This window comes from Carassius carassius, chromosome 45 (genome assembly GCF_963082965.1).
Source record: "Carassius carassius chromosome 45, fCarCar2.1, whole genome shotgun sequence".
NCBI classification, from domain to species: domain Eukaryota; kingdom Metazoa; phylum Chordata; class Actinopteri; order Cypriniformes; family Cyprinidae; genus Carassius; species Carassius carassius.
This window is the reverse complement of record NC_081799.1, coordinates 24,883,557-24,907,470: the sequence shown is the minus strand read 5'-3', so window position 1 is coordinate 24,907,470 and position 23,914 is coordinate 24,883,557. Positions and strand designations below refer to the sequence as shown.

Sequence of the window (23,914 nt, the reverse complement as noted above, 5' to 3'; positions counted from 1 at the left end):
AAAAAAAAACTTTAATTATAATGAATTATTAACGCATGAACTTCTTGAAGGTATCATGCATTTCGTTAGGCGACACAAAACACGATTGCGCGTCCGACGCGACGCGACGCATCTTAGTTGACGTCCGACGCGCTGCAGATCTACTATAGCCACTGAATTGTCTCCTCCAGTACGAAATAAAATACTTCTCTGCTGAAAAAAAAGAAAGAAACATCTTACAGACAAGCCTATGATGGCTTTTCGTTCAGGCTGGTCTGGTTTGCGGATTTTGGAGGGGGTTTAAGTTGGTCAGGATGTGAGAGTGCAGCTTTCTGGACCAAAAGCTTTTTTTCGAGCGTCGATTTATTACATCGAGCTCGTATCTGATATTAAACATGAAGAATATTTCTGATTGACAGGTGAAGTGACCAAGTCTTTAGCTGCGTTTAGGGGTGGATTTATCTGAAAATCTATGGCCACTCTTCACATTTCCAAAGCAGAAATCATCATAGTTAGTAAACTTCTATCAGGGTAAATGGAAAACAAATAATAATAAAACACACACAATTTGCCATCACTTTCCAGCAGTTGCATTAGAAACACACAGCAACCTTTACTAGATGTCTAAAAACATAACGCCAATGTAAAATATTGCAAAATACAGTGGTATAATGTGCATTACATTTTTTTAAATTAAAATAAAATAAAAACTTTGCTAGATATATCATCACAGTCTGTGAAAAGTGTCCATTATCGACCGCTGTAGAAACCTGTTGAAATAAGTGCACAGTAATGTCGCTTGGTGAAAAACATCAATAAATTAAGCAGAAATGTGCGTGAACAGTATTACTGTCCATCCAAAATGAGCTTTCTCATGATTATATCTAGTTAACCTGTCAGTCTTTTGGAGATGCAGTGACTAGTTCTTTCTGTGAGCTGCATCAACGGGTTCTTGTTCTCTAGGTGAACTGGTACCTCTTTAAGTGTGAGCTGCATAATGTCAATCAGTCATGTTTAGTTGCATGTTTGCATGCGGTTTGCATCAGACGGTCAGTGAAGGGACTATTACTGAGGTGACTGGCTTCAGCAGCATTTATTTTGAGGCTTTCAGCAGTATTTGGTCACGGATGTTGAATCTGGAATGGAGGAATACATCAGAATGAGCTTTACCAGAGTGGATCATGGGGAATTACAACGATGCAGTCTAACACAGAGTGACGGCCGTCACCATAAACCCTCGCTTCGCTCCAGAGGACAACGCTGACGTCATGCTCTGAGCTCGTGGGTGTTGGTAATGAGATGCATATGTGTTGTAATTGAAACAGATGGTTATGAACTTTGTAAGCCCCTGGCTCTGCACAGTATGCAGCACTCCAGGATACAATATCCGGGGTGATGGATGCTGAATTCTGTTCTTCTGTCTGCACAGATTGAGGATGCATTAGAAATAAGAGTGCACTGGTGTCCAGACATGCCTCACGCTCGAGAGCTGTGGTGCATCATGCTACAGTGATTATATCTCCACTCCAAGACACTTCAAAACATATCATGGGACCCAAAAAACGTGGTATTTCCTTGGTGCATTTTTGTTGGTGGTATAGATTTGACTTTTTTTTGAAGAAGAAACTGTGGTTCGTTCAAGTAAAAAAGCTTAATGCAACCATGTTGTCTACATACCCATCATACAATTATCAAATGCATTCTTGTATAAGAAAAAGTAAATAATATTTTGACTGTGTAGAAAACTGAAGAACTGAAGAAACTGTGTAGCTAGGGTCGTTGGTGATCTGATTGTTAGAATCATTTTAGCATGTTGCTATGTGGTAGCTAGGATGAGTCTTGCTTCAAGTTTCTGTGAAGCAGACCAACCAAATAACAACATCCTAAAATAATTATAGCAATCAGATCACCCTAACAACAACCCTAGCTACAGTTTCTATCTTTAAAGCATCTATTTAGCATGTTAGCATGTGGTTGCTAGTGAAAGTCAAACATGCATCTTCCTTATTAAATGTTTATCTGTGAGATTTTTCCACCTGCTTTATCATCCAGCGTGTAACAATTCAGATTTTTTTTTATTTTATTTATATATTTATGTTTTGTCCTATACAACTTGATATACAGTAGTGCTATAGATTTTACATTTTTTACACTTTGTACAAACTATGATGCTAGGGTCATTGTGAAGGTGTTTTAATTGCTTTTAGTATGTTGTTATGTGTCAGGGTTTTCTGGGTGGTTGCTCGGGTGAGTTCTCCCTCACGTTTCTGTGATCTTCTGGTATGCGCATCTTTCTCATTCAGTGCGCATCTGTGGGGTTTTTCCACCTGTTTCATGGTATGCATCTGATCACTTTTTCAGAAACTGGGTTTTTGTACAGTTTGTTCAGCTTTATCTGTATGGCCTCCGCTGTTAGCTCCATAAAGCACAAGCCTGAAATATCCTGCTCGTGTGAGACGCAGAATAAGGCCGCAGTCAGAGCTGTGCTGGGCTCAGCTGGTTCCTCTGCAGGAAGTGCACTGGACTGATCTGACATGTGCGCTGGGAGTCCACACAGGCCTGTTAACATCCAATGACCCACTTTTACTCTTCATTTTGAAGTCCTTGTACCCTAAAGAGCCATCAACAAAAACTTCATTTCTGAAATCACTTCTATTTTTCTTTTAACCTCAAAGGTAGACTAAGCGGTATATTATGATATCTCGATTTTCAAAATGGACTCAGGGGCTTGCTTGTGTAGTTTCATACTGGAGCACACACTTAAGCATCAAGGCTCTTTAATGGTTCTTTTAGGCAAGGCACTGTGGCCTGCTTGAGGCTCTTGAGTTGTTTGTTTCTTTGGAGATGGCATCAACTGTTTCATGTTTCATTCTCCAGATTCCCAGAACCAAATTTCTTCAGGTTCTTCAGATCAGCGTTTGGGTTTCTGGGCTTCTTGAAGCACCAGATCATATTGTGGTTTTCAAAAATAACCATATTACATTACTATTTTTATTTAAAGCGGTGACCTGTCGATACTGATTTTTGCAGATTCCGAGTTTCTCTCTAAAACTATTATTAAAAGCATATACAAATGAAAATCTAAAAAAAAAAATTAAATGCAAATATTATTAACATAATAAAATCAATAATTAACATTATAATCTCCCCAATCTGGACTTTGTTACAGATGTTCTCTCACTTAAACAACTCTGGAACTAACTTAAAATTAGTTGCTGTGTATAACAAAACAAATGTAATTTCTCACTGTTTATAAATGGGCATTTTCCCTCTAACTTATTAAATGTGTCATCTTTCACATCAGATTCTTACATTGTTTCAACTAATTCAGTTAGAACTGTTATCATTCAAACTCCATCTTTACACAGCAGGAAAGATGGCATGTCAAAATGTATTTCTATAGCACATTTGAAAGCAACAGAGTTGTGCCAAAGTGCTGTACAACAAAACACAGTACATAAAAATCACAATAGGAAGCATGCATCATATGAAAAATAAACACATTAAAACAGAATCAGAGCAAACTGACATGAATCAAATGCCAGAGAAAACAAATAAGATTTGAGAATAGACTTAAAACTGGCTAGTGAAGGAGAAAGTCTCACATTTACAGGCAAACTTTTCTCAAGTTTAGGAGATAAAGCTGGAAAAGCCCGGCCACCCTTGGTTTTACAGCGACAACGTGGGACTGTTAAGAGAAGGTGATTACTAGCATGGGCGTGGTAGTGGGGGGGGGAGTGGACCTGACTACCCAGGGCCCCATCTAGGGAGAGGAAATCCCATCAATTTTTTTATTTAATTTTTTTGTACATTTTTTTATTTTTTTTTTGTAGCCTAATTCGAATTAATTGGGCCCTCCAATTGATGTCACTATTCATTTCAAAATATATTGATAACACCAACTGAGAGAATGAACTCAGTGCCAGACACCCCCCCCCCACCCCCCCAAAAATGGTTTAGTCCGCCCACAGACGGCAGCCGGCGGCAAACAAGTAACGCAGTGAGTCTTGAGCAATCTAGAGCCTGGGAGTCTGATCATGCTGCGCAAAAAAAAGCCCAAATCGGGCTGTCAAAAAAAGAAAGACAGGAAGGAAAAAGAAAGGAGGCAGAATGAGGGGAAGCAGCTGATGAATGCTTTCTTTCCAAAAGGTGAACTGAGTTTGCTTGTTATGCACCTACATCCAATTAAAGTTAACGTAGTCAACTCCAGACAGCTGCTGCTAATGTATGTATGCTAATGTTAAATCTTTAGCTTAGTTTGTCAACCAGGCTGCTTGTTGCTGTAAGTAAATTATGGGCCAGGCCTCACTTCAGGTTGCCAACATTAACCAGTTTCAGAAACAAACAGTGCTGTGCTTAAAAGCTATAGTCAATGCTCAATAAATTCATGATGTTATCAAAGCCAATGAATAGGGTTGCAAAATTCTGGGAATTTTCAAAGTTCCATGGCAGTTAACAGGAATATAAGGGAATTAATGGGAATTTACAAAACTGAAAGGTTATTCCTTTTATAGTTGACTTTTTTTTTCATTATGGCAGGCTTAGCTTATTTGATTGGTTTCTGAGGGTATCGTTGTCTCGTGTTCTCCTGTTCAAAAAGAAATGTTTTTAATTTAAAACTTGCATCATGGATCAAAATGTTAGTACACAAACGAACCCGATGTAGCCTAAGGTTTAAAGGTATTTGAGCACAAGTAGGCCAAATGCATCAATTCAGGTGGTGAATGAAAGAACCAGTCATTACTATAATCTGATTTGATTCTAGATTTAAACACTATTTATACTTGTTTATATTCAAAAAAAAAAAAAAAAAATTTCATTCAAAATTTAATTTTCATTTTGCTAACCCGCATCGTACAATGGCATGTGTAGGGGGCCCACTGACATTGAGAGTATACAGGTCCCAGATTTTGGTGCTACGCCCCTGATTACTAGACCTAAGTGCTCTTTGAGGAAAATAATGAATCAGAAGGTCATTGATGTATTTTGGTGCAAGATCAGATAAAGTATTGTACACAAAGACAGCTTTTAAAATCTATTCTAAACTTTACAGGAAGCCAATGTAAAGACTCTGAAATTGGAGTAATGTGATCCCTATTTTTTGTTCCATTAAGAAGCCTCGCTTCTTACTGGAACAAAAAAATAGGGATCACATTACACTGCATAAATTGTTGCATTTTGGACAATTTGCAGGCGAGAAATTGCCGTTTGAGGCAGGCCACAGTAGAGGAAATTACAGTAATCCAGGTGTGATGTTATGAAAACATGGATTACAGTTTCCAAATCTTTGTGGGGCAAAAACTGTTTCAGTTTAGCAATTGATCTCAGATGGAAGAAGCTGTCTTTTACCACTGTGCTAATTTGTTTATCAAAGTTGAGTAACGAATCAAATGTAACCCCAAGATTTCTTACGTAGGGTTGAACACTGGTAGAGAGAGAGACCTTAGTCCTACAGTGGCCTTAAATCAGAATTTCGCAGCATTGCAAAACATTTTTAGTAATGCAACATTTGATCTCCCCTTGAAACAGTCATAGAGCACATCCAAAGAATCACTGCTGTCAGTTTTTACTGGAAGTTAGAACTGTGTATCAACAGCATAGCAGTGGTAGGAAACATATATTTTTCTTTGTCCAAGGGAAGCATGTAAAGCGAAAAAAGAAGTGGGCCTAAAATGGACCCTTGGGGTACACCACATGACAAAGGAGCCGATGAAGAAGAAAACTTCCCAATGCTCACTAAGAAGGTTTTGTCTTTGAGATAAGAGGCCAACCACTTGCAGAGTGACTCCCTGAATACCCACCAACTTTTCCAACCGATGTAACAGAATACTATGATCAGTTGTATGGAATGCTGCACTTAAATCCAACAAAACAAGCATCGCATATGATCCAGTATCAAGAACTTGCAAAAGGTCATTGCTAACAAAGTCCCTTCAGTTAATGTTTTAAATTTTTTTTTTTACATAAAATGAAATGTTGGGAAAAATGCAGAAACTTTTAAATATGAAACCAAACCACCAATAGGTGGCAGCAAATGACTGTTTTAATGAGTGAGTCATTTAGACATTCATTCAACCGACTCATTCAAATGGCTGATTCCTTCAGAATCAAGGCAAGTGTGTTTTAATGAATGGATTACTGAATCATTTACTCCTTTGATTCGTTCAAAAATGAGGATTCATTCAGTAATGAAACACCACATTACTTGGAGACACAACAGTTCTGCTGTTTGACTGGAACTATTTTCATCACTGAAATTGAGCAAAAACTGTCAATATTGTGTCTAAAATGTTAGTCACATAATTTTAACTTCTTGTTTATTGAACTACTATTGTATAAACTTCCACAGCAACAACATATAATTGTGCCTGGCATTGAAACTTCTTTTGAATGCACAATTTCTTTTTAGTTTCACTTTCACTTTCAAGATTCGTGATCACACGCACTCAGCGGCAGTTCTTACCCCATATTTTACAATATTAGATGTTTGTCAGTGGTGCTCAGGATCTGCAAATCATTCGCCATCGTCTCAGTCATCTCTCCTTACTCTGTTTATGTGGTAAGTGATATTTTATGTACTGTAATATGAGATGGCAGTTTTGTAGACATTGCCCAACCCTAACTTACATTATGTATAATATAATCGATATATAATATAAGAATGTAATTTTTATGTAAAAATTTAATTTTTCCATATTTATAATATCAGTTACATATGGTTCATGTGACCCTGAACCACAAAACCAGTCATAAGGGTCAATTTATAAATAAGCTTTCCATTGATGTATGGTTTGTTATGAGGACAATATTTGAAAATCTGGAATCTGAGGCTGCAAAAAAAATCGAAATATTTAGAAATTCACATTTAAAGTTGTTCAAAAAAAATTCTTAGCAATGTATATTACTAAACAAAAAGAAAGTTTCGATATATTTATAGTAGGACATTTATAAAATATCTTCATGGAACATGAACACATACACACATATTTGACACATACAATGTATTTTTGGCTATTGCTACAGATATACCCCAGCGATTTAAGACTGTTTTTGTGCTCCAGGGTCACAAATGAAAGACATAACAATAATCTAGGTTTATTTTTACTTTTTAAATTACCGTAATTATTTTTGGCTGTATGAGGTTTTTTTTAGGTACTCTTTTGTTTCTTGGAGATGAAAATGTTTTTTGATGTTTCATAAGTTCTTCAGATTAGCTCTTTGGTGTCCTTGTTCTCAGAAAGCATTTTATTCTGAAAAATTTGAGATAAAAAAAAAGCTCTTTCTGAGCATAAAGGTTCTTGTGCTTCATCAGGCTGTTAAAACACATTTCAATCCTTTATTTAACAGAATATAAGCTCTCGTGTGGTGTGATACTATTTCTTTTTTGACAGACGGCCTTTGTTTACCTATTTGTAATGGTAATAGGTCCAGAAATGTGACTGTTACCAATACAGATGACAAATACAGTGGTCAGTGAATTAACAGAGTAGTGCAGCAGCATTTTTTTTCACATTATGCCCAGGCTGTTTATTCTGCCAAGGCAATTATATTCAGCACCGAGGCAGACTGGTGAGATCCGGGGCCAGTTTGTTGGCTCAAAATCCATCTGCCAATCACACCTTAACACTCAGTGTCTGCACTAAGCATATCAGGAGGCTTTCCCTATCTGATCTCGGGTCAGAAAGACTGACATCCCCTACTATGTTATCTTTACTTCCAGGTCGTTTATCATTGCCGAAAGCTGGTCCGGAGGCACTGAAGTGTTCAATTTAATCATGACTGTGTGGCTGCTTACTCTTGGTGATGTCGTGCGCTTTATGATAAAACTGAGTTGCCACCAGAGTGTCGTGGAAGCTTAGTCATAATTGTGAAGCATGTCTTGCTAAAAATGGCCAGCAGAATCAATTAAAGAGCACAAAGAAATGAAGTGGCAAGCGATGGATGGAGTTTGGCTGGATTTCAGTTCCTCTAGATGTTGGGAAGTGGTTTGTGCTGATGAATGATAACATGAGGGATAAACCTCCTCTTTAAAGGTGAAGTGTGCACATTTCACATGTTTCAATAGTTGCAAAAAAATATATATAAAATGACACGATAATTGACTGTTGAGCATTATTTTTAGGGGAAGCTTTTAAGATCTTACCCAGCTAATGGAATGTTCTGGTAAAGTTCTCTCAAAGTTGTAAACAAACCTTCTTCCTGTAACATTTATAGAATGTTCGTTCAGAGTTATCTGTTCTTTAATAATGTTCTGACAATGTTATTTATAGCCTGCATAATTTATACATGGTTTTAGTTGGATGTTTATATAACGTTTTTTTTTAATTTTATTTGTTTGAGAATGTTTAGAGTACATTCGCAGAATGTTTGCAAAATTTCTTAATGTTATGACCAAGATTTTTTTTTTTTGTAATTTTACATTAAAAAAATTTGATTTTAAGACGTTCAGAAAACATTGGTGGAAAAAAAATGTATAACTTACTGGGAACATTAACAAAACATTCTTTGAGCATGTCTTGAGACGATCTTTGGCTCTTTGGTTTGGTGTTTCTAAAGAACTAGAGGATAAAATGTCTTTTTGAGACATTTAAAACGTTCTCATTCCATCACGCTGAAATACCCAGTTAAATCCACATTTTTAATGTTTATAGTTGTCAAATCATATATAAAATGACATGATAATGTTTAAATATACAGTATATCTTTATTAGCAGTTTAGGAGAATATTTTGAACAAAGATCTATTCTTCTGTAATTATTTCTGGCTGTATATGTTTTTTAATACACTCTTTAGTTTTATTTGCTAGCTTCAACGAAATAAAAAATCTTTCTTTGAAACAGTTTTCACTCAGAAATTGCTAATTATCACAAAAATGACCAGGGTTGTTAAAGTGAACTAAAACTAAACCATAAAAGAAATATATATAGCTTGAAAAGATATACGTAAACTGGAATTTTACTTTATTTATTTACACTTTTTATTATATAACTTGTTGAACTAGAATAACTAAAACTAAAACTGTAATATAAGAACTGTATATACTTTTAAAAAGACCTAAACCAAATAAAAAGGACAAAAACAGAACCTAATTACAAAAAATATCTTATCAATAATTAAAAAAATTTTTTTTTTTAATTTTACATTTTATCACTGGGCTGCACAACTAAAATTTATGTCAGAGTGGATTAAAAAAAGTATTTTTTGCTTTCCAGATTTGGAAGGTATAGGTCTGGATAGTGTTCAATTACAAAATATTTTGGGCTTGACAAATACTCACTGTTGGCTCCTATTGCTAATAATCCAGATTTGAGATTTATCTGTATCGATGCTGGATTTAACGAGTGGAGAGAAGCTGGTATCACAAGAATATTAGATGTTTATGCAGACGATGTTCTTAAGTTTTTCCAACAATTACAGTGTGAGGTTAATATTTCCCAAGTCCACTTCTTTCGATATTTACAAATGAGAAGTTACCTTAGTTCTATCAAATATTATAAACAAGGTGGGAAAATGAATGTGCTTGATAGTATTTTATTAAAGGCAGCTGCACTGAAAAGTAAAACAATTAAATATATTTATGACCAAATTACCGCAAATAATAAAGGTTCAATAAATATTAAACAAAGTTGGGAACTTGATTTGGGTGTTATACTGGAAGACCAGATATGGAGCAAATTAGATCATGCAAGACAAATGACCAAATCAAACAAATCATATGAAGTGCAATATAAAATTATTAACGAGCTGCATGTGACTCCTTTAACTCAAAGTAAATATGACACATGTACAAAATTTAGTTTGAAGTGTAAAATGGAAACTGGAACTTATTTCCACTTAATATGGACTTGTCTTCGGTTTTTCAGGAAATTGAAAGATCTTTTGGGATTAAAATACCACTGGATCCCAGATTGTGTATCCTTGGTATAAATAATTGTGTACTGGAAACAAAAACAATGTCTATAATGCTTTTTGGATTAAAGAACATCCTCCTACTGTAACTCTTTGGCGTGAAAAACTCTTGGCACTGTTACCATACGAAAGACGGCATAATGTACTGGATGGAACTCTGGATACTTTTGTAAATGATTGGTTTCCCCTTAAAGAGTATTTGGGATGTGATTGGCAAACAATAACATGTATTAATATGGATTGAAGGTTTTTTTTATTTTTTTATTTATTTTTTCTTTCTTTTTTATATATATATATATAAGTTCCCTGGTTCTTTTCTCTGTATATGGTAAGAAGAAAATATGAAAATAAACAGTTAAAAAAAAAGAAAAAGAAAAACTGAAAAAATACAAGAATGAAAAACTAATTTAAAATATTAAAAAAAGAAATCTATAATACTAAAGCAATGCTAATTACAAAGGAATGGCAAGTTGAATTTTTAATGAAATGTAATACTCTAAAGTAAAAAAAACATGTAAAGTACTCTAGTAATCTTTATTTACAAGAATATTTTTTAGCATCTTAAACATTTCCCATTGTGAGGTCTCGGCTTCATCATGATTTATCTTTTATCAATTCTACCAGTTGTTTGTATGAAACAAGACATAAACTCTCAGCATAAGATCAATTTGTTGCGAATGCACTTCGTATTTCCCTGCAAAGCACATTGTCCGTTATGAATCATGGCCTCAAAGAGCCTGGACGTCGGCATGGGGCGAAGCCGAGAACAAATCACCCTCATACGTCCACTTTACTGTCAGTTATGAAAATGTGTGAATAGAAAGTCAAACGGTGAATGGGAACATTATGGAGTGAAGGTCACACACTAGTGGCAGTTGTATGTGCTTATTTTATTTTTTCTCATTGAACTCTTGCCTGCTCCTCGTGCATTTGCATTTATTAAGTATTTACGCACAAAATTGGCAGGAAATTACACCGCAGCCGTCAGAGACTCGAGGCCGTATAACTCTCAAGGCTCAAGCACCCAAAACCAAAGCACATTCATCTCACACACCTGCCACGGCTGATAGGTGATACAGCCCAGAGAATTCATCACCCTGAGCCATATTTTGTCTACAGAATATACTGCACTTGCTCAAATATTTCTTTAGCAGACGGTGTCGAGTATGTTTGGGAGGAAATGTCATTTCTTTTCTGCGCACTTCCAAACACTTAAATGGGATAGTTCAGCCAAAAATGTCAAATATGTCTTTTTGCTTATGTTATTCGAGAACAAAAGGTGCATTTTTTTAGGAATTTGGAAAAAAGCTATCCAAGGAATAATTGACGGTGAACCATTGAATTATTTAAAAATAATGGGCACCCAAGGTTAATGGTTTTGGTTCTTTTGCTAAGCCGTGTCAACCTTTGAAATAACTGAAATAATTTGGCGTTATGAACGAAATAATTTGGCAATATTTGGTCATATGAACATACTTTTGCTGTGCATTTCCCTGAAAATAATTTAACATTTTAGGAAGTTCGTCAGCCAATCAGATTCAAGCATTCAACAGCCCCATAGTAGAAATATATATAAAATGTGATTTTTTTTTTTTTTTTAAAGAAATTAAGAATGTTTGTTCAGCAAGGATGCACTATATTGTTCAGAAGTGAGAGTAAAGACATTTATTATGTTAAAAAATATTAATATTTCAAATAAATGCTGTTTTTTTGGACTTTATATTCAAACTAGAATCCCAAAAAATAAAATGTATCATGATTTCCACAAAAATATTCAACATTGATAATAATCAGACATGTTTCATGAGCAGCAAATCAGCATATTGGAATGATTTCTGAAAATCGTGTGACACTGAGACTGGAGTAATGATGCTGAAAATTTAGCTTTGATTACAGCAATCAATTACAGTTTAAAATATATTCACATAAAAAAACGTTAATTTAAATTGTAATAGTATTTCACAGTTTTACTGTCTTTATTGTATTGAGCAAATAAAGATACTTTTTTAGAAACATTAAATGTCTTTGTGGATTTACTGTATGTATATACACACAAATCTTAATGTTTAAGCATATAATGATATTCTAGGGAATTGTGTGCTTCTAATTTTAAAGCAGCAGTTTGGACAGAACTCTTTTATATTCTTACATGACAATTCCTCTCTGTATAATGCAAGGTTAAAAAAGAAATGATTTATTCAGTCAGTGTGGAAGAACTTGACTGGTCTTCAGAAAGCAAAAAAAAAATCACCAAAAACTAATGACCTGTACATACACTATATGGACAAAAGTATTGGGACAAAACTCTGGCAACAAAGATAGAAACATAATTATTTAAAAAAAACCCTGCATATCCTTCCGTTCTGTTGCAATAATTTTGGAAGTGTCTAAAATAGAGAATGACCGATATATCGATTTACCGATATTTTACCAGATATTTAAGAATTTTACCATAATCGGATATCGGTTTTGTTATATCAGATTCACCGATAAATAAATCTGCTTTGTGTTTTGAGAATTGCGCGCTGGATCTCCATTACAGCGCATCTGAGGGGAGACGAGATAACAAAGGTGTGCAGGTACTTGATTTGCTGTAGTTAGTAAACTTTATTTAACATAACAGCCAGTTGTGCACAAATTCGATGCATTACATAAATGCCTGAAATGTAGTTTGTGCAGCTTGGCTCTAAAAAATAGAGATCATCTCACGGAGTCATGTTAAATAATCCATCAAGTCCTGTCCCAATAAAGACGTAACTAAATAATATGCAGTGATGAATGAGCGCATGTTGGAAATAAAAGAGATGAATTAAATTTTCTCATCATTAGTCTTGTGAAGCCGCTTTCATATTGCTGTTCACTCAGTGGGTTGATGTGGTTGATGCTCAGGAAATGCTCCAGAACGGCCACTGCATGTAACTTTTAACAAGATTCACTTGTTTAAAACACCCTAAATTGTATTAAGATTTAATATATAACCATTAATTTGCTAATAAACATCTAAATAAATACAACTCTTTGGAAATTATTTATTATTGCTGCGAGCGATCGCAATTGGAGTATAGTTCTGTGTAACTGCATAGATAAACCGTGCTGTCAGCAGGCATTTCATAATCTAGAAGGACAAAACATTATTAATAATTTTGATATAACATTCCAATTGAGAAATGCAATAAAATAAGATGTTTTGTTTGTTATATTCCGATATTCCAGAGAATATTATTCAATGAATTAGCATTATCCAGTGAATTATTCTTGACTCTATAGCTATTAAACGGTTTATAAACCTACTAAAACCGTAGTTTAAAATGAACCTGATATGACTCCTGTCCTCTGTTTATTTTCTCCTTTTGAAAACATTAGACTATAACTATAGACTATAAATAAAATGTTTTTTATTGTTGTAATATAAAGATTCAATTTAACATGAAAGACTGAAGAAGTATGTTCTTACTTCACTCAGTCATTTATTTACTTTATAGCAGTAAATAAATATCGGTTCCGTATATCGGTTATCGGGCACATAAACATGCAAATAATTGGTATCGGTATCGGTTATAAAAAAAAAATCAATACCGGTCAATCACTTGTATAAAATTTTTGTACCCATGTACAAGTCATTGCTGTTTTGTGATGAGTTTTTGGCTAAAGATCTGCTTTTAAAATCACACCAGAGGTGTTCAGCTACAGGTGTTCTACAGACCAGTCAAGTTCTTCAGCGCTGACTCGATCAATAATTTATTTTTGCATTGTCATGTTAGAATAGAAAGGGTCCTGTCCAAACTGTTGCTATAAAATTAGAAACACAATTCCCTAGAATATAATTTGCTTAAACATTAAGATTTGTACTCATGGAAATTACTAAAATAGTCAAAGGTGTTCATTAGAAGGGAGTGTCCCAGTACTTTTGGCAATATAGTTTATATATATGCATATATAAAATACCTCATAAAGTATAAGAAAATCAAAAAACGTGGTGCATATGTATATTGTACGTGTTTTGTATGTTGTATAGACAGAATTATTCTTTATGGTGTTTTTTGGAGCTTGAAAGTCGTTGTCATAATGACTTGTTGTTGTGTGGCATATATTTCCTTTAAAAAAACCTTCTGTGGTGTCTCACAGAACAAGATGGGAGTATGTAAATAAACTCAGAGTTTTCATTTTGGAGTGAACTATTTCTCTAAATGTGCTCCATGTTTTATATCATCAGCCTCAAACTCTCGCTAATAAATAGACACGCATAGACGTGCCCTTGAAGAAGAACAGATAAAACACAACAAATTCGTCAGCGGGACGCTGCAGGAGGAGCGACTTCTGAGCCGTGTCACATTCTACAGGCGTAGTTCATTTCATTCTTCAGTGATTCCCCTGTGGCAGGGTGGAAACACAGAGTGACCTGCCAGCAAACTAGGTCAAAGGAGAAACGTGCCCCTTTACACCCATGAAGAAAACAGCTAATCAGATATTTCTCACCCTTGAGGCGTCCGAGTTCTCCAGTAGTTCGGCGTCAGGCATCTGAATGTGGCTTTCCCCTGTGAGCGCAGTGAAAGTGATTAGTTGTCGGTAATGGAGGGGAATGGTGTTAGTGACACAGCTTGACCTGCCTGCTATCTACACACACACAGATCCCGCAAATGAGCACTTCGTAAATTGTTTATCTGCCTGTTATTTCACTTTCTGATGTTGCTCTAGAGGTCGAAAGACTTTTGTGATATCAAGAATTTTGTGGCTTTTTATTCTGTCTGTTTATATATATTGTGCATATAGTATGAAGCTGATATTGTTTTAACATAAATATATAAATAATAATATTTACTTATTTAAATATACTATATGCAAAAAGAATTGGGATTGTTCTAATAAACAGGTGTGACTGCTTATAGTAATTTCCATGAGTACAAATCTTAATGCTAAATCATATAATGATATTCTAGGGAATTGTGTTCTTCTAATTTTATAGCAACAGTGTGTGTATATATATATATATATATATATATATATATATATATATATATATACAGTACAGACCAAAAGTTTGGACACACCTTCTCATTCAAAGAGTTTTCTTTTATTTTCATGACTATGAAAATTGTAGATTCACACTGAAGGCATCAAAACTATGAATTAACACTAGTGGTATTATATATGGAATTATATACATAACAAAAAAGCGTGAAACAACTGAAAATATGTCATAGTCTAGGTTCTTCAAAGTAGCCACCTTTTGCTTTGATTACTGCTTTGCACACTCTTGGCATTCTCTTGATGAGCTTCAAGAGGTAGTCACCTGAAATGGTCTTCCAACAGTCTTGAAGGAGTTCCCCGAGAGATGCTTAGCACTTGTTGGCCCTTTTGCCTTCTGTCTGCGGTCCAGCTCACCCCTAAACCATCTGGATTGGGTTCAGGTCCGGTGACTGTGGAGTCCAGGTCATCTGGCGCAGGACCCCATCACTAGGGCTGGGAATCGATTCCAAAAAGAAGAGTCTTGAGAGTCGAGAGTTAAATTCACGAAAATAAACAGAAAGAAAATGAGCCGGCACTGATCATTTGAATTTTAGGATGTAGCCTTTCGTTTCAGAAGCACAATTCACCTAAGCCATAATTACAACTGGCTTGTCCACAATTTTGAGCGCTGCATGAACGAATAGATCATGACGTCACTGAGGGTCTTGATCTTATTACCATCTAAAATATATATTTTTTTTTTAAAAATTTCTATCAGCCAATGATAATTATAAATAATACGTCAAGAGCATAGATCAGTGGACGAGAGCGCATCTGATTGACAGAGCTCTATCAGTCATTAATGTTCTGGTTATTTTGTTTCAGTGTACGGTTTGTTAATATTGTGCAAAGTATACAAAGTAAACTTCATCATTCAGCTGAACTGTGCACATATATTGTACACACTTCATATCTTAATTCATGCGATAAACGCATGTGCCTGCTGAGCTGAGCTATGACTAATTTCACGGGCAAAGCTGAAAAAACAAAAATTTTCGTATCGTCAACTTATTTTTTTTCAGCTTCCTGTTATAGGAAGGATACATTATATGACCTATCCTGCAGTCATCATGGTGAGATTAGGTTCCTTTTAATCTACAAAAAAAAAAAAAAAAAAAAAGAATTGAAATCAACAGTGAGGAATCGATTCTTGGAGTCGATTCCATTCGATTCCAGGACCAGGAATTGGAATCGATTCCAAAAATTGTGGAATCGAACAGCTCTACCCATCACTCTCCTTCTTGGTCAAATAGCCCTTGATGCCTTCAGTGTGACTCTACAATTTTCATAGTCATGAAAATAAAGAAAACTCTTTGAATGAGAAGGTGTGTCCAAACTGTGTGTGTGTGTGTGTATATATATATATATGACAAATTTAGAGCTGAAATGTGCCATTGAAGTAAATAATCCACTCTCTCTATTCACATAGACGCGTTCACTTTGATAGCCATGATCATACAGTAATAGCGAGCTGATTTAGGCTGATTTGCACTCAAACAGATGGTAATCATACAGATACATTCACATTCAACATAAAACACACTCTCACATATATAAAAACTGTTGAAAAATAAAACAAACAAAGAAAAAAGTGATCGCTGTAAGTTCCGCCTCCATCAGCTGACAGGTGCGTCAGAGCGCGTCACCAGCTCCCAGGAGAGAGCGCCAAATTCAAATAAACTATCTTCCGCCTATCTTTCATTCATTCTTTTTTCCGGTGGATCGCCTCATTCTGTTTGTGACACTGTACGCTGCAAAACCATGCCGTTTTTTTACTACCAAGATGCAGTTTCCGACCGTGAGTTATTCCATAACGGATGCAGACAGTTCTGTCGCTGAAGAACTGAAACGTAAACAAAGGAATTATGATCCATATTACAACGTTATTGCTTCGTTGGACTAAACGTGCTTCATGAGATGTCGTTCAATGGACCCTTACCTTCCTAACTAAACCGGGATTTACAGCTGTGGATGTGTTTATGACTCGTTATTACGACGGATCTGGTACAGCGTTTCCATTGTTCATGTTTGTATGTGTACTGCTTACACAAATGTAGCAAATACAGTCTTTATAAGCTTTCCATTGAAAAACAGCGATCTGACGTCGATGCTTGAGGCTTAGATCTTTATAATGATACATAGATTGTCAAGATTAAATTTGTCCTGTTTCAATAAATTTATTCATAAACACTGACACGTGCAAGTTGAAAGGCATTGAGGACGAGGGCGTCTTTGTGCTGATGACTAAGAGGTTAACATTGCTTTATATTCTGAAATGTAAAATAAATATTTAATCAAATGCATTTAAAACATCAATTTGTAAATGCACCAGTATGCATGCATTTTTAGTTTTTTATATACATAAAATAAGATACAGGTAAGATCTAGGCATGCAACGATACCATATTTTCAGAACTGATCCGATCAAATACCAGCAGTTTTTTATTTTTTTTATCAATGTGGAATTTCTATACTTCACACAACTTCATTTTAATGAATAATAACAAATTAAAAAAAATATATCATAATCTATAACAAAGATACTATTATAAACTAGGTTACTAGATAATTCAGCAGTAAAAGATACTCTAGATTCTAAAAAAATCATGTATGCACAATAATTTTATAAGATCTAGTGAAATATTTTATTTACAAGTCCAAAATCTGGTCAAATGTACACATTGCACTTTGTATTGTAATAAATCACATTAATGTAAAAACAAGTATATACATTTATATAGAAATATCAAAGTCATTTCTTTTAAATGTATAGCACAGTAATAAAGGCAGCAACATGGGTAACATAGGACTGAACAAGAAAGACTATTAATAATCTTTGATTGCACAGAAAAGTATTATAATACTAAAGACACCAATACAGAGCGTCACAGAGCGCTTCTGCACATCCTGTGCTCAGAATGATGAGCTTGAAACAACACGAAGTCACAGTGTGCAGACCACATAGAAAAGTTGGTACAACACACGTGCTGAAATATTAATATGTAGTGTATTAAATCTGTGCGTTAGTTTAATGAGTTTAATATATAGTTTAACGTTTTGACTGCAGTAACCGAACGACTGACACAGTTTGATTGCTGAATGGAGGATGACAGACAGCCGCAGCGGAAAGAAGAGTTTATGTGAACTAGAATTTAATGACTTCAATATGAATCTCGTCTCTCTGATACCTAATCCAAAGAAAATCCTGAGTATTGGATCATGCATCCCTAGTAAGAACATGAACAAAGAAACAAAGTAACTTACAAATACAATAAAACAATTATACGAATGAAATGCTTTTCCATGAAGGTCTACTAACATTACTGTTCATGTAAGTAATAGCCTACAAAAGAAATCTAAAACTAATCAAATGTAGATGAACACTGCATAGTTTTCACTGTATGCATTGATAGATTAATGCCTTTTAAAGCTATAACGTTATTCAGATTAAGAGCTGTGAGTGATTTTCTCTTTGCATTTTGTTGTTTGCTTAACAGTGATTGCCCAAGCGCCAGTCTGTCACTTTAAGAAAGTATATTGACACACATCAGATTTAAGTAAATTATTTCCAAGCCAGCCATTTTGACATATTTTGTGTGCATTTGATCATTTGGACATACACTCGAAGCTCAAACTGTAATTTGGTTGTCTATTTTTTTAGTGCTGGGTGCACATATCGTATTCCTTGGGAACACAGCCTTGCTCCAATGTGCATTAGTGTATTGTTTGTTTGTTTATTTGCTTACAGCCAGCAAAGTTAGCTGAATTTCATTGCGAGTCTGGCTCCCAGCGGAGCGTCTGACTCGTGTTTACTACACTACTGATGTCACTCGCTCAGATGAGGACTCGTATACATCACCGGCCTTCATGACAGCAGCTCATTAGTAGTTAAAACAAGCAATTCCAACATGCATGTCAAGAAAATGTATGTTTAACGTGATTTCCCCTCCGAGGGTGTCCGTCCATTAAGAAACTCAACATTCATCACACAGATCCTCCTGTCAGGGATTATCATTAATAATAAGGGCTTCTCAAGCTTACAGACCCCTTCAAGAATCAAACGGCTTGACTTAAGGAGTCGCGGCTCCTTAGTATACAGATAAAACAGCGCGAGATGAAACGCGTCCCTGGAGGACCAGAACATGAGCGTGTAGAAGAAGCTCGGGCTTTATGTTCCACTCACACTGCAGCTTTTAGAAATTAAACATTTAAAAATACGTGTTCTATTTAGAACCAGCCGGATGTCACTGGATGCCACTTTGATGCTCCACAAAGAACTCATGCTCTCAAACTGTCTGGTGTTTTGAAGATCAGAGAAGCCAAAACATTGATCTGAAGAACTACATGAAGTACTAAATCAAACATCAAGAATATTTGAATCTACAACAGGGATGCTGGGGCTAGTTGTCACACTTTTTAAACTAGTCGGTTATTTATTTTCCAGTTGCATTTATATTCTAAAGTAAACTTCTACTCAAAATTGTATTGTCTTGAATACAAAAAAAAAAAATGCTGTTTAACACATGTTGACATTCAGTATAAAGTAAGCAGTTTATTGACACTGAATTGAGCATGTATTTTACTATAAATATTATGTTGTTTAAATATGCAATATATTTAATTAAATAATTTTACTTGTTTATTTATTTAAAATGCGCAATAGTCTATTCAATGGCTTTTCAGATCTAAACATAAAATTGATATCAAAATAAAGAATATATCTGATTAAATATTAATAGTATTCATTTGAAATGCATTTTTAAATTAATTTTAAAATGTATTATATTCAATTTCATGAATTATTAGTTATTTAGCAAGATATAAACATAAAAAAAATCTGCTATTTAAATAAAGAAACTATATAAAATGTGTCCCCTATATATTGCAAAAGAAAAGTGTTGGCCATCTTTTGTCAGTCTGAAGTCTTGCACAGACCCACTGAATGACTTTTAAGTGTCTATTTCCAGTATAATGTGACTTTCTTCACAGCATTTTGGTTTAAAAATAGCATGACGCAAGTGAGCGGTAGATCCAGAAGAAAATGACTTAACGTCACACGTTTGATCAGGAAGGCTTTCAGAAGTCACAGGCATCTGTATAAACACAGAAAACTCAAACTACCACCCAAAGATCAGCTTATGATCATCCCAGCTAGTGCTGAATTTTGAATGCTGCAGAAATATGAATTTCTGTGTAGTATTTCAGGCTATATTTGACTGGCTTTTGAGTCAGAAACAGTCGTATGCAGCATTGTGGGGATATTTTTTTTCACCTGCTGGACCTTAAAACAGGTTAAACCTCCACTGAGCTGAACACACATCTAGATATATTGAGTTACAAACCACTTCTCTTTGTTAACTTGCCTGATCATATGCTTTTCTTTATGCATGTAATTGATGTTTGTTTCATGCATATTGCGGCATCCAAGCCCGTCTCCATATAAAATGCATGATGCTCTTGTCTCGCTGCTGTATTTATGTATAATGCATGGCGAGTCATCACAGGGATGCGTCTTGACGTTCATGCTCATCTTGTTAGATAACGTTGCTTTGAGTTAATCTGATGGCTGCTGATGATTTCTGATGTTGTGTCATAGAAGGGAATCTGTCATCATGACATGTGTCCTTAATTGTTTTGCATTGTTAATTGTGTGTAACAGTAATTGTGTGCTGCTGAAGGCTGCACTGTGGCCCGGCTGTCAGGTGTGTTTACCTGAGATAAAGGCTCGGATCAAAGGCAGATCCTCAGCCGCTGACAGTGTGCTGCTCGGGGAGTTTGCTCAGTAGTTTCTGTGTAAGTTTGAATAAATAATGGGAGAAGATTGGATGTAGCCACTCATCAGATCGTGCGGTGTTAGTCAGTGAGTCGCAGAGCTCTGGCAGGTTTGGGTGTATAGTCAAAACCATGGTATTTGAGAAGTACCTTAGTGTATCATATCATATGCATCATATATATATATATATATATATATATATATATATATATATATATATATATATATATATATATATATATATATGAAAATATATTTGAGGTATTATTACTATTTTCCATTATTATAGAAATTATGAAAATTTGTTTACATTTTGTTTTCATATTTTAGTGTTATTTGATTTCCATTATTATTATTATTATTATTTAAATTTATTTTTAAATGTTCTTTTATTTTTATTGGAAATATACACACATTCAAATAAATATAGCTGTTTTAAATATTATTATCATTTGTCACTTTCATTTGTGTTGTTATTTTTAATGATTTTAAATAATTTATAATTCTAATAATATTTTTTATTATTATTAATTTATTTATATTATTTGTTTGATTCCCACTTTTATATTTTAAATTTTATTTTAAACTAATGTAAGAATAATAATAATAATATAATTCTTATTTTTAATTAAATGTTTTATTTTATTTTACTTTCATTATCTTTAATATATTTATTCATTATTTTTATTTTATTTTTTTATGAAAAACTGTGAACAAGTCTTAAACCATATGTATATGAACTCCTTCAGTACAGTAAAAAAATGTCCCATGTTTCACTGCATGTGCATGACATGAATGTTGAAAATGTAAAAATCTAGATTTATTTGCATTTAGATTGCTGCTGATTGCATGAAGTGGCTTGTTAGAATCAATATGAAAAGATGGAGATGCAGTCATTGAGGGAAGTCTCTGAAGATTTCATCACTTGTTCTTTTTTAACAATTATTGAACACAGAAACCTATCTGAAGAGGTGCTATTGGCTGAAACCATTTCCAGTCCGTCCAATCAATGCAAAACTATGAGCTGTACATGGAAACACTGCTAATGATTGTGTAGCGTAATGAATGAATTGGCTCGCATGCAGAGAACAAGTGTACAATGCAAAGACAGATGCACTCACACATGCACAATCTGCTCATTTCATAAATGCACATTCACAACCTCTGCCACATTTTTAATGACAATATGAACAAGTCAGCACGAACCACAGCTTGCAACACATATTAATTCCATAATTCAACACATTTCTTATTAAAACTGGAAATTTAATGAGGACAAAAACTTATTTTATCTTTTAGACTTTTATATATTTTTGTTTATTTATATTTATCATTTATTTTTAAATGTTTTTTAGATGTTTTAAAAATCCATGTTTATTTTATGTATTATTATTATTTAATTTTGTTTTTATTTCTTATATTTGTTATGCATTTATTTGTTTTAAACATTAATTTTCTCTATGCATTATTATTATTATTAAGGTTTTGTTTAGATTTGTTATATATATATATATATATATATATATATATACATACATACATACATACACACACACACACACACACACACATATATATATATATATGTATACACATATATACGTTTTTTATTTCAATTTAAAATATTATTATTATTAAACTTTTGTTTATTTTTTATATATATTTATTTTTAATATTTTCATGTCTATTACAAATTATTTTAAAATATTATTATTATTTAAATGTTATTTAACTTTTTGTTTTTTGTTATTTATTTATTAATGTGAATTTATTTATTTATTAATTTTTATTGATCTTTTTAGCATTTATTTGTTTTAAATATGAATATTTTATGTATTATTATGATTATTATTATGATTGAAAAGAGTCTCTCTGTTTTTTTTTATTACCTTGCACTCTTCAGTCACTAGACAGTCTTGAGTTCCTGTTGAGTTCAGTGTTCATGAAACGATGGTTTCTGTGTTGTTTTTGGAGTTCAACTCTTCTCTGACGGTGTGAAATGGTTAAATAGTCCCTCAGCAGCGGTTGGGAGAGAAATGAAGTGATTGTTGTCTTGTATATATATATGTACAATATGTATAAGTGATATGAAAAGCTATGAGGAGGTTTTATCACAGTGCGGGCCGCACATATGATGAATTATCCTCATTAACGCTGCTCTCCTGGGGTCATCTGCATTTGTAGGTGTTTCTGGAACTGGCAAGCAAATTGTAAAAGCAGAGCGGTGATGAGCGTTGCATTCGTATCTGTCAGGACATTATGGTTTCCTATCAATCAAAAAGTTTGGCCAGCGTCCTGCGCTCATTTCCTTCTCCATTATAAACTCCAAGAGGCTTTCAGGAAGAATCGAGTCATTGAGACGAGTGTTTCATTGCTGAAGTGTTGCTCCTTCACAGCTCAGGATACTTCAGTTTCATTTCAGAAGTTAATTAAGAGAAATAAAACTAAAAATGCCAAAATCAGAACTGAGAAAACCATCGAAGTGCCCAGAGCTTTCACCGTATGACTCTCTGATATGAAAATGAGACACTGTTTTTCTGAAATATGTCTTCAGAATGATGTATTAGAGAGAAAAGAGTCTGCTTGTAGCTCCTGTGTTTTATGTATTGGACTCACACAATATATAGATGCTCATAAGCTGATTATACAAAACTATTACGTTTTGACATATTATTCAATACACACTCTGGGAATAACTATTGCCATAAAAGTAATAGGAAGCATTATTGTACGCCGATAGGAATGCAAACTGGAGCGGTTTGCAATAAAACTAGAGGAATAATGTACAGAATATTTCACACCCCACACAGCTTTCACTTTAAATAAGTAAAGAAATACGGCTTTAACGCGCTCTCACTCACACATAAATAATAATGCTGTATGAAAACGCTTGGTTTTGTTTAAATCGGGTCACCTGACCGTGTGTTTCATGTGGAGAAAAATGGGTCACCTTTGTGCAAATGTTTTTTTCTGTAGGTAAAAGCTTTTTAAACAGTCGTGAATTTCTTATGAAGTTGAATAATAAACGTAAAGCTGGATGGGCTTTAAAAACATCCTCAAGTGCCCCAATTTCAGTACTAATGTGAGGGTTGATGGGAATGTCTCGCTGGCACTTTACTCTCTAAATACATCCTCCAGAGCGTTTCTGACAGATATATATATATTTACAGTTCCCTATCCGTCGGTCACTACAAGTTATGTCGAACGACATATGGGGTCTCACTTGGGAGGCCAATCATCTCTGAG

At 34.3% G+C, this 23,914-nt stretch overlaps 1 protein-coding gene across 2 annotated transcripts in view; it reads left to right on the top strand.

Moving 5' to 3' along the window:
• LOC132127839 (contactin-associated protein-like 4) overlaps positions 1–23,914 on the top strand; it is a 138,174-nt gene that overhangs the window by 5,266 nt on the left and 108,994 nt on the right. The window lies entirely within an intron of this gene.